Source organism: Saimiri boliviensis, chromosome 3 (assembly GCF_048565385.1).
Source record: "Saimiri boliviensis isolate mSaiBol1 chromosome 3, mSaiBol1.pri, whole genome shotgun sequence".
NCBI classification, from domain to species: Eukaryota; Metazoa; Chordata; class Mammalia; order Primates; family Cebidae; genus Saimiri; species Saimiri boliviensis.
This window is the reverse complement of record NC_133451.1, coordinates 49,796,539-49,810,798: the sequence shown is the minus strand read 5'-3', so window position 1 is coordinate 49,810,798 and position 14,260 is coordinate 49,796,539. Positions and strand designations below refer to the sequence as shown.

The following is a 14,260-nucleotide window of genomic DNA, read 5'->3' as shown; positions in this document are numbered from 1 at the left end:
AATGCGGCCAAGCCAATTCAGCAAACGACAAGCTCCGCAGGACCGTAACTAGGGCGCAGTAGGGAAAAGCAATTTGACCAGACCCTACATCTTGCGCCCCGGGCGAGACCGAAAGATTCTCTGCTGCCCCAGGGCTGATGCTGAGGGTGGACACGGCGAGTTAGACTCCGGGGACCCTGAGAGCCGCACCTTTCGGTCACCGATCCCGTTTAGCTCTTTTCCTAAAATTGCCACTTTCCCACCAGCAACGTATAACTTGGTCGCAGCTCTCCGCGGGGTCTGCAGGAAGGCGCTGGCCACCACGTCCCCAAAATGCGTCCCGCCGCTGCGCGCCGCCCACGGTCCGTCCCCAGGGGGCACAAAATGGGCCCGCCTCGGCGCCAGACGTGTTTGCAGCTGGAAAGCCCAGCCCAATGCCCCTCCCCCTGCATCCCTCCACAGTCCGCGTCCCGAGAGGAAACTGGCCCAGGGGCGGAGAGCTGAGAGCCAGGGCTCTCCAACTCCCTCTCTAAGTAAGGATTTAGGCAAGAGCAAGGACACCGGGGACCAACGATGGGTTCATTCTTGGCGTCCCCCCACTCTCGTTCCACCTCCCTCTTGTAAGCGAGGTCCAGCTGCACTTGGGTCAACCCAAAACTATGCAAGCTCCAAAGCAGGGCCTGACCGTAGCGTCAAAGCTAGGCTGCTCGGCCCCGCGCCTGTCGAGGAGTCGAGGCAGGGCCTTCCCCTCGAGAGGGTGGTGGAAAGGAGGAGGCCGAGGAGAGAGGGGGAGGAGATGCAATTCAGCAGAGCCGAGGTCCAGGTTAACCAGATTAGGGGTCGGTAGTGGGACCCCGCGGCGTTTGGTGAGGTTGCGCCCGCCCGGGGAGCCCCTTCCCGCGCTCCTGTGGCTCCGGGGATGTTTGTGCCGTGGGAAGCACGGCGGAGGAGCGTGGTGCCTCGTTTGCCCTGGATGCCTCTTCCTTCTCCAAAAATCTGGTCAGGAGCGACCGCGGCGAGGCGAGTCGGTCCAAAACATTGAGCAATTCGGCCTCGGAGCCAAAAAGCCATTTCCCACACCGCCCAACCCGGGGCTTTTCGGACGCGGGGCGGTCGGGACCTGATAGGGGCCATCCCTGCTTGCCTCCCACCCAGGGAGATGCAGTGAGTGGCAGCTTCTTCCAGGCACGCTTTCGGCACACCCTGAGGTCTTAGCAGAACTTGGGGAGCGAACAGCCGGACCGGCGATCTGGCTGCGGGAGGGATACACACCAGACAGCAGGCCGGGCCAGCAAGTCCTTCCGGACCGAGTCGCGAGGCCTGGCCACACCGGCAGCTCCCGCAAGCCTGGCCAGTCCCGGGCTCCTGGCTCCCTCCGGCAGCCGTACTTGGGTCGGGCCACACTCCTCGTCTCTCGGATCTGGGCGACACCCTCTCGGAACAGAACCGCTGATCCCACATATTATATTCAGAGCCAAATGAACACCGCCTGCTCCCCGGGCGCAGCCGGGCGGAGTTACTTTCGTGTGTAAAACCCGATTTCCATGGGGATAGACAGCAGAGGAAGGAGAAGTTCTCACAGACGGCTCCCAAGCGGGCAGGGAGAGGAATGGAGAAAAGGGCAACTAGAGAGGACTGAAGAGCGCAGGGCGAGCGCAGACCGCGAGTGCCACACAACGGAGAGGGGCGCTGCGTAGGGAGTTCCCAGGGATCGGGTGCCCGGAAGGAGAGTATAGTTTACCTCCCACCTTTCTGTCTTACCTGCAAACAAGTTTCCCCAGTTCCAAGTCGTCCCTAAATTCCTCACGAGAAGTTCAGCAGTGCCCTGGAGAACTTCCCTCTCTTCCTGCCTTCGGCCAGTACTGAGCTGCAGCAGAGCCCCGGGCTATGCAGAGTGGAGTCCCCCGAGGAGGGGGTGCGGGGAGACCCGCGGGGTCGGGGGCCACGGCGCACAATGAGGGCCCCTGAGTGTGCAGTTCGAAATTCCTTAAATCCCAGTTACTGGAATGCGAGGCAACGACCACTTCTTCACTCGGGGCCAAATGTGTTTGTCATTATTCCAGACCGCCCGCCTGCGCCGCCGCTGTCGCCCCCGCTCTAAGGCGTGCAACCCGAGCGCGCTGCCGGGCAGGCACCAGCTCTCCCCTAGCACCTCACTGACCCGACAAACCGCTCCAGAGCGCCCCACACCCTTGCTCTCGCCCGCTCCCCTCTGCTTGTCCCGCAGCCGCCTCACCCTCGCGCCAAACCTGTCCCGGCTCCCACCCAGAGCAGCGCCGTCCAGTAATTACGCGCATTCGGCCCGCTCTACGTTTCTGCGGGCCAGCACGGAGGTCCGGTCTCCAGCCGAGCCCTGCCCTCCTCCCGCGCCCCGCAACCCCTTCGCGCGCCCCACACGGCGCTCTCCTCTCCCTACCTCCCCTGGTCCCCCAGCTGCGCTCCACACCACGGGCTGCAGCGCTGTCCCGCCAAACCGCAGACGAGGAATGAAAACACTCATTTAAAACCTGTCGCCTTCCAGAACCCACTGCCAAGAAGAGGGCCAACACCTCTGCCTCCACCCCCGGTTCCTTGGTGTTCGGCCCAGTATTCACGAATACCACCCCACTCCCAAAAGAAACCTCAAAAATGTAAGCCTAAACAGTTTCTTTGGGAGGCCATAGGGGTGTTAGAAAAACATTGTTTTTAAAAAGTAGGTCTGGAAAATGTGCGGTGTTTTTTGTTTTTTGGTTTTTTTTTTGTTTTTTGTTGTTGTTGTTTAAAGAAAGAAAAAAAGAAGAAGAATCCCTAGACTTTCTAACTCTATGGTTATCTCCCGCCCATCCAGAAGTGAAGTTTATTCCGAAAAAAAATATTACTCTCTGGACACACAACTGGAATTCAGCTCCATTTTTTTTTTCTTGTCCCCTAAAGTTTTAAAGTTACTTCACTTTCTCCAGCCCCAGAGCCTGATCAGGGACTTCCCTTATAAACAAAAATCAAAAATCATTTTTTCTTCTCCCTTACCTTCTCCTCCTATGTTATTCCGCAATGAATGTCCCACACATGGAGTAAAGATCGTGTCCACGGCCTCCAATGATCGCTTGTAGTCTCCTCCTCTGTTTCTCTCCTTGTAGCTCCAACAGTAATGGGCTCAAAAACCGCGTTTTGTAATTGATTCAACGTTATAGTCCATCCTTCTAAAACTAATCATTTGCTCTAAGTAAATAGCTGTCAGGAAATAAGCCCCCCCCCCAACCTTGGTCTCTTCAAAATAAAAGTTGCTCTGGAACTCCCTGCGCGCCGAATGTCCCAGTCTCCAGATTGCGCCTTCCCTTTTCGCTCTTACGCAATCGGGGGTCCAGTCCCAACCCCCAGACTTCGACAACAACTGGGGGGCGGGGAGAAGCAGACCAGATGGGATGGGGAGGTGGAAGGGGGAGGTGTTGGTGCTCTGCCGGGAAAGCGGTTTTATGAAACTACAAACAGCCCATCATTTCCAGAATGAGTTTGCTTCCCTATTTTGGGGTTATTTTCTTACATTGCTATAGTTTTGTGTTCTCTTTGAAAAGAAGAAAACGAACATGTAAAATTGCATTTAATGCCCAGAGAGAATGTAAATCTAGAATCAAGAAATGTCCCTTCTACAAACTCGGCCCAGCTGGAACTAGGACCCTCGGGAAAAGTCTTACAAGCGGTTGCGCGGTTTTGAACTAGGGGCTTTTCCGGAAAGGGCTATATAACTGCTAGTTTTTTAATGGGATTAGGCAAACTGTTGAGTCCAATATGACAATGATGGATTTTTGTTGTGAGTGTTTTGTGTGGTGTGTGTGTTCGGCGTATGTGTGTGTGAAAGGCTGGGTGGAGTCTGAAATAGGGTACTAAGAAAAGAGGGTCTGTGTAGGTTTGGAACGTTCTCCAATAGAACGACCTTTATTCCCTTGAAGCCACTTATCTGGTCGTGCCTTTGTTTTCGGGGTTATCTGGGCGAGGTTGCCCTGGCTTCTATCTCGCATACAAAAAAGCTCAAGCGTGGGCGTTTGGGGAATCGTCCCGCCGCCTCCGCGTCTTGGGGGAGGGTGCCTTTTGATTCTCCCTCCGTTCCCTCCCGCCGCGTGGGTCGAACCCTACGAATGCCCTGGAGTTGACAGCTGAGCCCCAAACCCTGCGCCCAAGGCGCGAGGCCAGAGAGTGTCCGGAGGAAACGATCCTACTGGCGAGGGAAAGGGGGCGCTGATACTCCAGGAACCAGACCGGGCAGAGTGGGCCTTCCCAGCGACAGTGGGGGAGGGGAGCGCGTTCACCTTCCTCTCGGTCTCTGATTTTTGAATTCTCTTGTTGGGGGTGGGGGTCATCCTTCATCCTTCTCCCTCAACCCCCACCCCTACACACGCACTCTGAAAATGGCCAGGGTGGCCAGGTTGGGCCTGGCACGTCGAGCAGCCGTCTCCTCCTTCACCAGGAGGTGGAGAAATACTCCAAGGCGCGCGATGCTGTGCCTAACTAGGACAGGATCTTGGGGTGTCAGGGTCGAAAAGAGGGCGTCTGGGGCTACGCTGGGGGCCCCATTGCCCCAGCTCTTCTACGCGCCCGGCTCTCGTGCATCTTCAGCTCGGGTGACTGCACCGCTCGCTATTACTTCCACATGTTCCTTCAGGAAATCATTGAAGGCAAATATATGAACAGCTCCTTGTTCGGAATGCTAACAGGATACCGTAATGTTTGTAGACAATGAACGAGAATGAACGATCCCCCCAAAAAACAGAGTGCGGAATAAAAGGGAAAAGCGGGTGCTGGGCTTCCTGCTGTTAAGTGGAGAGCTGGATTTCTACGCCAGTTGTCCCAGAGGGTAGGAGGTGAGACGGAGAGCCTACCCAAAGGGCCTGCTTTGCTCCGGCGACACTGCTAGCCCGGTCAAGCCAGTGTCTCCAGTCCGCAGGGCCCCAGCGCTCTCCGCCCACAAATGGTAACTTCACAGTTCATTTCAGAGCCGTTTAATGGAGCCCGAAAAGCAGGCCGGGCGGGGGTGTCTAGGCAGCGACTCCTCGGGAGTTTAAAGCAGAAAGCAATGGATGAGCCGGCGAGCACCCAGTTGTCGGTCCTTCTGGTAGTAATTACCTGCCTAATTTGAAAGATGCCTTTGTTATGATCATTAACAAACATTTGCTAAAGGTTTCCATGTGTGTCATTCTCGAAGGTTTAAAGGCCTGAGGAGCTGACTCCGGGGACAGAGCCCCGGTGGGGGGTGGCGCAAGAAAGCAAATGGTTGGGGGAAGATTTCGCGGAGAGACCGTGCAAAGAAGAGAGGTCAACATCTGCGTCCTCTGCAAAAGCAAGATAAACCCAGTGGTCAAAACAAAATAACAACAACAACAACAACAACAACAAAAATCATTGGTCAGGAGCAACCTCCCTCCGGACAGGAGGGCCTCGAACCGAGGCGGTTGGTTCCTTAAATCGAGTCCTGCCCCCACAGCACCCGCCCCTACCACTGCTCATAGGTGGGTTTGAATCCTGTTTTCCGCCTCCTCTGGCTGGTCCGAGGCTGGATCGGGAGAAGTCGGGTCTGCGCCCATCACTCAGCTCTGGGCGCCGGGGGAAGGTGGGGCGAGTTCGTGCCGCGCTGTCTCAGTGTTGTTCTAAGATCCTTCTAGATTGGTCCCTCGACGCCCCGGGTCCTGGGTGGTCCCGGAGCCGCAGCCGGCGAGAAACCTTGCCCTCCTGAGGCCAGCTGCTGGTCTTTTCTCCGCTTCCTGTGCTTCTGGCTGGGCACCTTCCCCCCGGGGTGGGGAGTGGGGAGTGGAGACCAGGCCACCACGTGTACCCGGGGGAGAGGAGCGACCCACACCGGCCTGGGCAGGTCTGCGCAGATCTCAACCCGCGCCCGGATTCTAATTTTCAACCTCTTGGAGGTTTTTGTTTTGTTTTTCTTCTTTGAGGGATTATCAAGGGATTAAGAATGTGGGTTTTCTCTCCAAGCTGGGAGTCCAGGAGGCTGCGAGTGGAGAGGGAAGCCCACCTCCCGAACTGAGCCGGGCGGGGAAGTTGGGAGAAGACGGTAGGGACTGTGACAGTTCTGTCGCTGGTCTTGCACATCTAGGCCTGCAGGCGACACGAAACTGGGGGCAAGGGTATGAAAAGGTGCAGCCGATGAGCTGACCGTCAAAAAGACGACCTTTTAAACTTTTTACAACCAAATCAAAATGGTCACTGGAAACAAAAACACAAAACAAAATCTCGCCGTGCCCAGGGCCAGCTGGTACTCCCGGCCCCAACTTCCCGGCGAGGAGAGGAGGGCTGCCGCAGCTCCTAGCGCCACACCTTTGGCTTTGAGGGTGCTTCCCGCTGAGTTGGCTTTTTATGTCTTCTCCTCTGCTCCCCAGCTCCACCCCCCAATTCGACTTTCCTCGAAGAATTCAGGTCCGTTTGCTCTAGTAGCCTTGCGAATGTAACATATCAAAGCCGTTAGTTGTGAAAATCACATTTAAACTTGTGAATTATTTTTTTCAAATGGGGATGGGCGGGGCAAGAGAACGGGGATGTTTCTGGCTTCACATTTTGAAAATGAAGGGCCCGTTTGGTGGTTTGCAAAAAAAAAAAAAAAAAAAAAAAAAACGAAGAAAACAACGATGCTAACTTGCCCTTCTCCCACCCCCTTTAACTCTTGGCTGCCTCTGGAAGAGTCGCCTCCCTGGGTCCCGCGAGGAGGGGTCCTTTGCCAGGAGGTGTTGGAGGTGATGCACAGATGTGGGGGGTCCCCACGGAGAGAGGGACGCCCTAGTCCCGGTCGGCCCCAGCTAAGGCTCAGAAGGAGCTCAAAGGAGTCTATTGGCATGCTGAGAATTCAGAATGGCACAAGTCTGGGAAAGGGAATTCTCCAAAAAGATCGAGATGGGTCTGTGTAGCTGGAAGTGAAAGTTACCCACCCCCCAGGACTCCGCACCCACCTCCTCTTCTCTGTAGTTGCTGGCTGGATCTCAAGGTGCAGCCTCTCTTCTGGGTTGGGGGGGCTCTTTCTTCAGGGAGAAGTAGAAGCAGAGGGTTCCTAACATCACAGCCTGTTTAGGGACCTAACTGACTACCAGAACTTGTTTCGTGGTCCAGCCCCGCTTGGTGGGCCATACTCTCCTTAGAGCTTGTGACAGGCTGGTAGGACTGGAACCCCCTGGATCTGGCTTTTGGATACCCCTTCCCTCCTGAGAGGGCCCCTTCCTCAAGTCTAGGGATGCTGTTGTGCCTCTCCCGCTCTTAGGTTTTAGTTGCTTTTAATTTGAAAAACCATGTGAGGGGAGGAGGAGGGAGCCAGGAGATTGGGAGGTCTGCTCTTTATTAGGGGCCCAGGCCTCCAGCTTTCCAGCACACAGCTGTGGCCGGGAGGGAAGGCACGCTGGCTCTGTGGGTCAGCCTCACTGAAGAGAGGGTCTTGTCCTCTGGAAGTCCCAGGAGGCCAGCACAGCCCTGTGGGGTTTTGTTTCTGTTTTTGTTTCTGTTTTTGTTTTGCCTTCAGCTGAGACACTGCAGTAGAAAACCAGTGGAACCTTGACTCCTTGCTCATCCATTAAAAGTAGGATAATCAGCCAGTCTTGGTGGCTCACGCCTGTAATCCTAACACTTTAGGAGGCCAAGGTGAGGGATCCCCTGAGCCCAGGAGTTTGACTGGCCTAGGCATCATAGTGAGGCCCCATCTTTATTTAAAATAACAGCAATGACAATGGAATAACCACGCCCAACCCACAGGATTGTCTTGGGGATTAAATAAGATAATATCCCAGGTAAATAAAGCGGTTCATATGCAGACTTCAGATGCACAAGGCCCTGTGTCAAGGGCTAAGGATACAGCCCTTTTCTCGTAGGTTTTATGGACCAGTTGAGCAATCAATTCGACATAAAATTGCAACTTAGTACTCTAAGCAATGTTGGAGGGAGAGAATGAAGTCAGCACAGGCGAGGAGCCTAACCCGATCTGGGAGGTAGGAGAGGGCTTCTTTCTGGGAAGGCCTGTCTGGGAATCTACCGGGAATAAGAATCTAGTTAGGGAGGAACCTCACTGCATTGGCTCCGGGGTCAGAGAGAACATGAGATCATCAGAAGTGAAAAGTTTGAAATGGCTGCAACCTGTAAAGGTACGGAGGGGAGAAAGCGAGAAAGAGGTGAGATGGAACTCATGGAGGCCTTCTAGGCCATGTTAAGGGTCTAGGCTGGCAGAGATGAGAGGATTGATGGAAGCCAGGAGTTCAAAACCAGCCTGGACAACTTAGTGGGACCCCATCTCTACAAAAAATTTAAAAATTGGCCAGGTGTGGTGGTGCATGCCTGTATTCCCAGCTACTCGGGAGGCTGAGGCAGGAGGATTGCATGAGCCCAGGAGTTTGAGGTTGAGGTAGGCTATGATTGCACCACTGCACGTCAGCCTGGGTGACAGAGCAAGACCCCATCTCTAAAAACTTAATTAATAAGACTGGGCACAGGGGCTCACGACTATAATCCCAACACTTTGGGAGGCCGAGGCAGTGGATCACAAGGTCGAGTCTGAGAACAGCCTGGCCAACATAGTGAAACCCTGTCTTTACTAAAAATACAAAAATTAGCTTGGCGTGGTGGTGGGTGACTGTAGTCCCAACTACTTGGGAGGCTGAGGCAGGAGAATCGCTTGAACCTGGGAGGTGGAGGTTGTAGCAAGCCAAGATCATGCCACTACATTTTCCAGCCTGAGACTCCATCTCAAAAAATGAATAAATTAATTAATTAAAAGAAAAAAACTGACAAAAGAACCTGGCTTACTTCTATGGAAGTATTTGGTTTAAAGAGGGCAAGACAGGAATAGAGTTGAGTTTTTAGCAGGATCAGCCTGGATGATCCGAGGAGGTAGGGAGGCTCCTGCTGTAATCTAGCAAGAGAGAATGCTTCCCTGTTCTTGGCAGATGGCAGGAGTTTGATGAAAGCAAAAAGTGAATTAGAGAGAAGGAAGTAGAAAGCCCAGCACTCACTAAATGTGAGCTGTGAGGGAGACTGGGGTGCATGGCTGGGGCCATGGCTGATGCAGCCTACTCAGTTGGGGGACAACCAGGAACAGGGTTAGAAAAAAAAGATGAAGCCGGGCGCGGTGGCTCAAGCCTGTAATCCCAGCACTTTGGGAGGCTGAGGCGGGTGGATCACGAGGTCAAGAGATCGAGACCATCTCGATCAACATGGTGAAACCCCATCTCTACTAAAAATACAAAAAATTAGCTAGGCATGGTGGCGCGTGCCTGTAATCCCAGCTACTCAGGAGGCTGAGGCAGGAGAGTTGCCTGAACCCAGGAGGCGGAGGTTGCGGTGAGCCGAGATCGCGCCATTGCACTCCAGCCTGGGTAACAAGAGCGAAACTCCGTCTCAAAAAAAAAAAAAAAAAAAAAAAAAAAAGAAAAAAAAGATGAATCCACTTTTAAATATGACACATTTGAAAAAGCTCAAGAAAGATTAAAATGCAGCCTGGGCACAGTGGCTCACTCCTGTAATCCTAGCACTTTGGGAGGCCGAGATGGGTGGATCACCTGAGATCAGGAGTTCAACACCAGCTTGGCCATCATGGTGAAACCCCATCCTTAAAAAAAAAGAAAAGAAAGAAAGAAAGATTAAAATGCAAGACAGAGAGGGAAAAAAAAAAAAAAAAACAACAGGATAGAATTTGGGGCAACTCCAGCATTTTCCCATAAGCAAAGAAGACAGTAAGAAGGAACAGATAGGAATCTTTACCTTCTGGATATTTGGCTGTTGTCTCTAAATCCATTGGATGAGAGTTGATTGAATTTAAAGACCTGCCTACACTTACCATCTAAATTAAACGGGAGGAGGCTTAAGTGCAGGAGTTCGAGGCTGCAGTGAGCTATGATCACACCACTGCATTCCAGCCCAGGTGAGAGAGTGAGACCCTATCGAGAAAGAGAGTGAGAGAGAGAAAGAGAGAGAGAGAGAGAGAGAGAGAGAGAGAGAGAGAGAGAGATGGAAGGAAGGAAGGAAGGACTGACATTATACAACATGTCTGGTGACTTTTTATAAAATCGTAAGAGCTTTAGTGATAATATAATTGGCAAAACTAGATTATTTTTTCCTCATTTGTACTCTTAAATAGACTCTTGTGGCAGGTGCGGTGGCTCATGCCTGTAATCCCGGCACTCTGGGAGGCTGAGGCAGGTGGATTGCTTGAGTCCAGGAGTTTGAGACCAGCCTAGATGAGATAGTGAAACTCCATCTCTACTAAAAATACAAAAAATTAGCTGGCATGGTGGTGGGCACCTGGAGTCCCAGCTACTCAGGGAGGCTGAGGTGGGAAACTCACCTGAGCCCAGGAGTTGAAGCCGCAGTGAGCCAAGATAGTGCCACTGCACTCCAGCCTGAGTGACAGAGAAAGACCCTATCTCAAAAACAAACAAACAAAAGCGACATTTGTATCCACATTTGGATTTCAGATCACCCAATGACCCAAAGTGGGATTAAAGCCAATCCTTGTCCTAAGGACACTAGCTTGCTTGCTTGCTTGCTTGCTTGCTTTCTCTCTTTCTTTCTTTTTTTATTGAGTTGGAGTCTCATTCTGTCACCAGGCTAGAGTGCAGTGGTGCCATCTCGGCTCACTGCAACCTCCACCTCCTGGGTTCAAGTGATTCTCCTGCTTCAGCCTCCCAGGTAGCTGGGATTACAATGGTGCGCCATCACACCCAGCTAATTTTTGTATTTTTAGTAGAGACGGGGTTTCACCATGTTGGCCAGGATAATCTCGATCTCCTGACCTTGTGATCCACCCACCTCAGCCTCCCAAAGTTCTGGGATTATAGGTGTGAGCCACCACGCCCCTACCAGCTACCATGCTTACCCCTCACCATGCCCTGGAGAGACTGAAGCAAGACTCACTTTCAGGAACAAAAAAACACATGTTCAATTCCAGTGACAAAGATTCCATATTGCATATTGTCCTTCAGTCATCATTTTCCTTTTCTTCTCAGTAATAGAGCCCTTGATTTTTAATTTTAGGGATTCCCCCCCCCCAGGACAAAAATCTTCCTTTTACCAACTGTTTTCACAGGTCGATGTGGTCATGAAGAAAAGTTATGTCTAACAGGACATAAGCAGGAGTTGTGGGTGCAACCGCTAAAACGTGCCTTTTTTTTTTTTTTTTTTTTTTGGGACGGAGTTTCGCTCTTGTTACCCAGGCTGGAATGCAATGGCGCGATCTCGGCTCACCGCAACCTCCGCCTCCTGGGCTCAGGCAATTCTCCTGCCTCAGCCTCCTGAGTAGCTGGGATTACAGGCACGCGCCACCATGCCCAGCTAATTTTTTGTATTTTTAGTAGAGACGGGGTTTCACTATGTTGACCAGGATGGTCTCGATCTCTCGACCTCGTGATCCACCCGCCTCGGCCTCCCAAAGTGTTGGGATTACAGGCTTGAGCCACCGCGCCCGGCTAAAACATGCCTTTTAAAAGAAAGGATGCGTCGGGCGCAGTGGCCCGTGCCTGTGGTCCCAGCTACTCGGGAGGCTGAGGTGGTAGGATCGCTTGAGCCCCGGAGTTCTGGGCTGTAGTGCGCTATGCCCATCAGGTGTCCGCACTAAGTTCGACATCAATATGGTGACCTCCTGGGAGCGGGGGGGCCACCAGGTTGCCTAAGGAGGGGTGAACCGGCCCAGGTCGGAAACGGAGCAGGTCAAAACTCCCGTGCTGATCAGTAGTGGGATCGCGCCTGTGAATAGCCACCGCACTCCAGCCTGGGCAACATAGCCAGAGACCCCGTCTCTTAAAAAATAAAAATAAAAAATAAAAAGAAAGGATGCATCCTTCTCAGTTTGGTCTTTTTGCTGAGTAGAAAGCAGGCGTGTGACGCAGGCGTCAGCAGCCATCTTAGACTATAAGGTCACCTTGAAAAGGGAAACTGCCCTGTGATGCGATCGAGTAGAAGATCCGTCACTCTTGAGCCCCACATGAATCCTGATAAGCTATCTCCTGTCTTCTTGAAAATGTACCAGAAATAAAATTGTCTCCGCCGGGCGCGGTGGCTCGCGCTTGTAATCCTAGTACTTCGGGAGACCGAGGCGGGCGGATCACAAGGTCAGGAGTTTGAGATCAGCTTGGCCAACACCGTGAAACCCCGTCTCTACTAAAAATAAAAAAATTAGCAGGGCATGGTGGTGCGAGCCTGTAATCCCAGCTACTCGGGAGGCAGAAGAACTGCTTGAACCTGTGAGGCGGAGGTTGCAGTGAGCCGAGATTGTGCGCGTGCACTCCAGCCTGGGTGACAGAGCTAGACTCCATCAAAAAAAAAAAAAAAAGTCTCTCTTTTTTCTCACTGAAAAACTAAAATCCAATTTCTTGGTATTTCTCATGTATACATAATTTATTTTATTAATAAGCAAAGCCCTATAAGGGAAGCCTTTGCCTAGTCCTTCAACTGATTCATCTTCATCTTGACTCATCTGGAAGTAACCAAGTTCCTAAGTCTCCTTGACAGTTGCAGCCACTCGAAGCCAATCACAAAGATTGTTCTTCTTAATGTATTTCTTGGTAAAGTATTTTAAATACCTTAGAGAACTGTTTCTCAGAAACAACTGTGATTTTATTCTTGAAGCATTCAATGTGAACAATGTTCCCAAAGTTTCCAGTTTTGCCATTGACTTGAACCTTCTCCCACAGAAATTTTTCAAAATGTCCAAAATCAAAAATTCCATCTTCTCCTGGATGAGTGAGGTCCAATTTAAACTTCCAGGTTGACTTCTTGGGCTTCTTGTCTTTCTGTGGCACCATCTTGCAAGTTGGCCATGCCAGCAGAGAGAAAATTGTCACTTTTTTTGAGACTGGGTTTCACTCTGCTGCCCAGGCTGGAGCGCCTTGGTGAAATCACGGCTCACTCTAGCTTCGACCTCCTGGGCCCAAGTGATCCTCCTGCATGGGCCTTCCAAAGCACTTGGATTACAGGCGTGAGCCACAAATTTAAGCCAGTGCCTGGCCTAAAATTCCATTTTATTAAGCCACTTATTTTAATTTTTTTTCTATTGCTTACAGCCAACCTTAATAATCCTAACTTAAAAAGTCAAAAAGGTTTTACTCATTCTAACTTCAAATATAATCACCCTCACTCAAAAATGGAAGTTGGGGCCAGGTGCAGTGGCTCACGCCTGTAATCCCAGCAGTTTGGCAGGCCAAGGTGGTGGATCATGAGGTCCAGAGATCAAGACCGGGTGAAACCTCGTCTCTACTAAAAATGCAAATATTAGCTGGGCATGGTGGTGTGTGCCTGTAGTCTCAGCTACTTGGGAGGTTGAGGCAGTTGAGTCGCTTGAACCCAGGAGGCGGAAGTTGCAGTGAGCCGAGATCGCCCCTCTTCACTCCAGCCTGGTGGCAGAGTAAGACTTCGTCTCAAAGAAAGAAAGAAAGAAAGAAACGTGGTATAGCAGGGCTGAAAACACACACCCAGCTTCATGACATCCCAGGACGCCTACCAAGGCTGGGTGCCTCCCTGATGACCTGCTCACATTTATAATGTTTTTAAATGTATTTTAAATGTATGTGTGTCTTTCACAGCATTCAATTCATACATGCTGCCTGTTTAACTAAATTTCTCTTTCGATAGTCAGTGATTCTGAAGGAAAGCTAAAGTACGCACAAGAAGGTACACATCAGTTCTCTCTTCCCTATCTTTTCTCCGACCCGCATATTTTCTTTTTTCTTTTTCTTTTTTTTTTTTGAGACAGACTTTCGCTCTTGTTACCCCGGCTGGAGTGCAATGGCGCGATCTCGGCTCACCGCAACCTCCGCCTCCTGGGCTCAGGCAATTCTCCTGCCTCAGCCTCCTGAGTAGCTGGGATTACAGGCACGCGCCACCATGCCCAGCTAATTTTTTTTGGTATTTTTAGTAGAGACGGAGTTTCACCATGTTGACCAGGATGGTCTCGATCTCTCGACCTTGTGATCCACCCGCCTCAGCCTCCCAAAGTGCTGGGATTACAGGCTTGAGCCACTGCGCCCGGCCCGACCCGCATATTTTCATTCGTCTTTATAGTCTTACCCTTACTCTTTATTCTATTATTATTTTTTTTTTTTTAACGGAGTCTTGCTCTGTCGTCCAGGCTGGAATGCAGTCACTCAATCTCAGCTCACTGCAACCCCTGCCTCCCAGGTTTCAGCGGTTCTCCTGCCTCAGCCTCCCAAGTAGCTGGGATAACTGGTGCCCACCACTGCACCCATCTAATTTTTGTATTTTTAGTAGAGATGGGGTTTCACTATCTTGGCCAGGCTGATCTAGGACTCCTGACCTCGTGATCCACCCACCTCAG

At 51.6% G+C, this 14,260-nt stretch overlaps 1 protein-coding gene and 1 pseudogene across 2 annotated transcripts in view; both read right to left on the bottom strand.

Annotated features, from left to right (window-relative positions):
- PDGFRA (platelet derived growth factor receptor alpha) overlaps nucleotides 1-3,232 on the bottom strand; it is a 63,203-nt gene extending 59,971 nt beyond the window's left edge. Inside the window, exon 1 of one of the 2 annotated variants that reach the window (XM_010344157.3) lies at nucleotides 2,986-3,232. The gene's annotated coding sequence lies outside the window, so the exon portion shown is untranslated. Of the gene's footprint in view, nucleotides 1-1,740; nucleotides 2,044-2,985 lie in introns of those variants that run through there. The other variant, XM_074396138.1, reaches the window with a different exon arrangement.
- A 1,308-nt stretch (nucleotides 3,233-4,540) lies between these two features.
- Nucleotides 4,541-12,731, bottom strand: LOC104652294 (ribosomal protein eL22-like pseudogene; annotated as a pseudogene).
- Nucleotides 12,732-14,260: the final 1,529 nt, after the last annotated feature.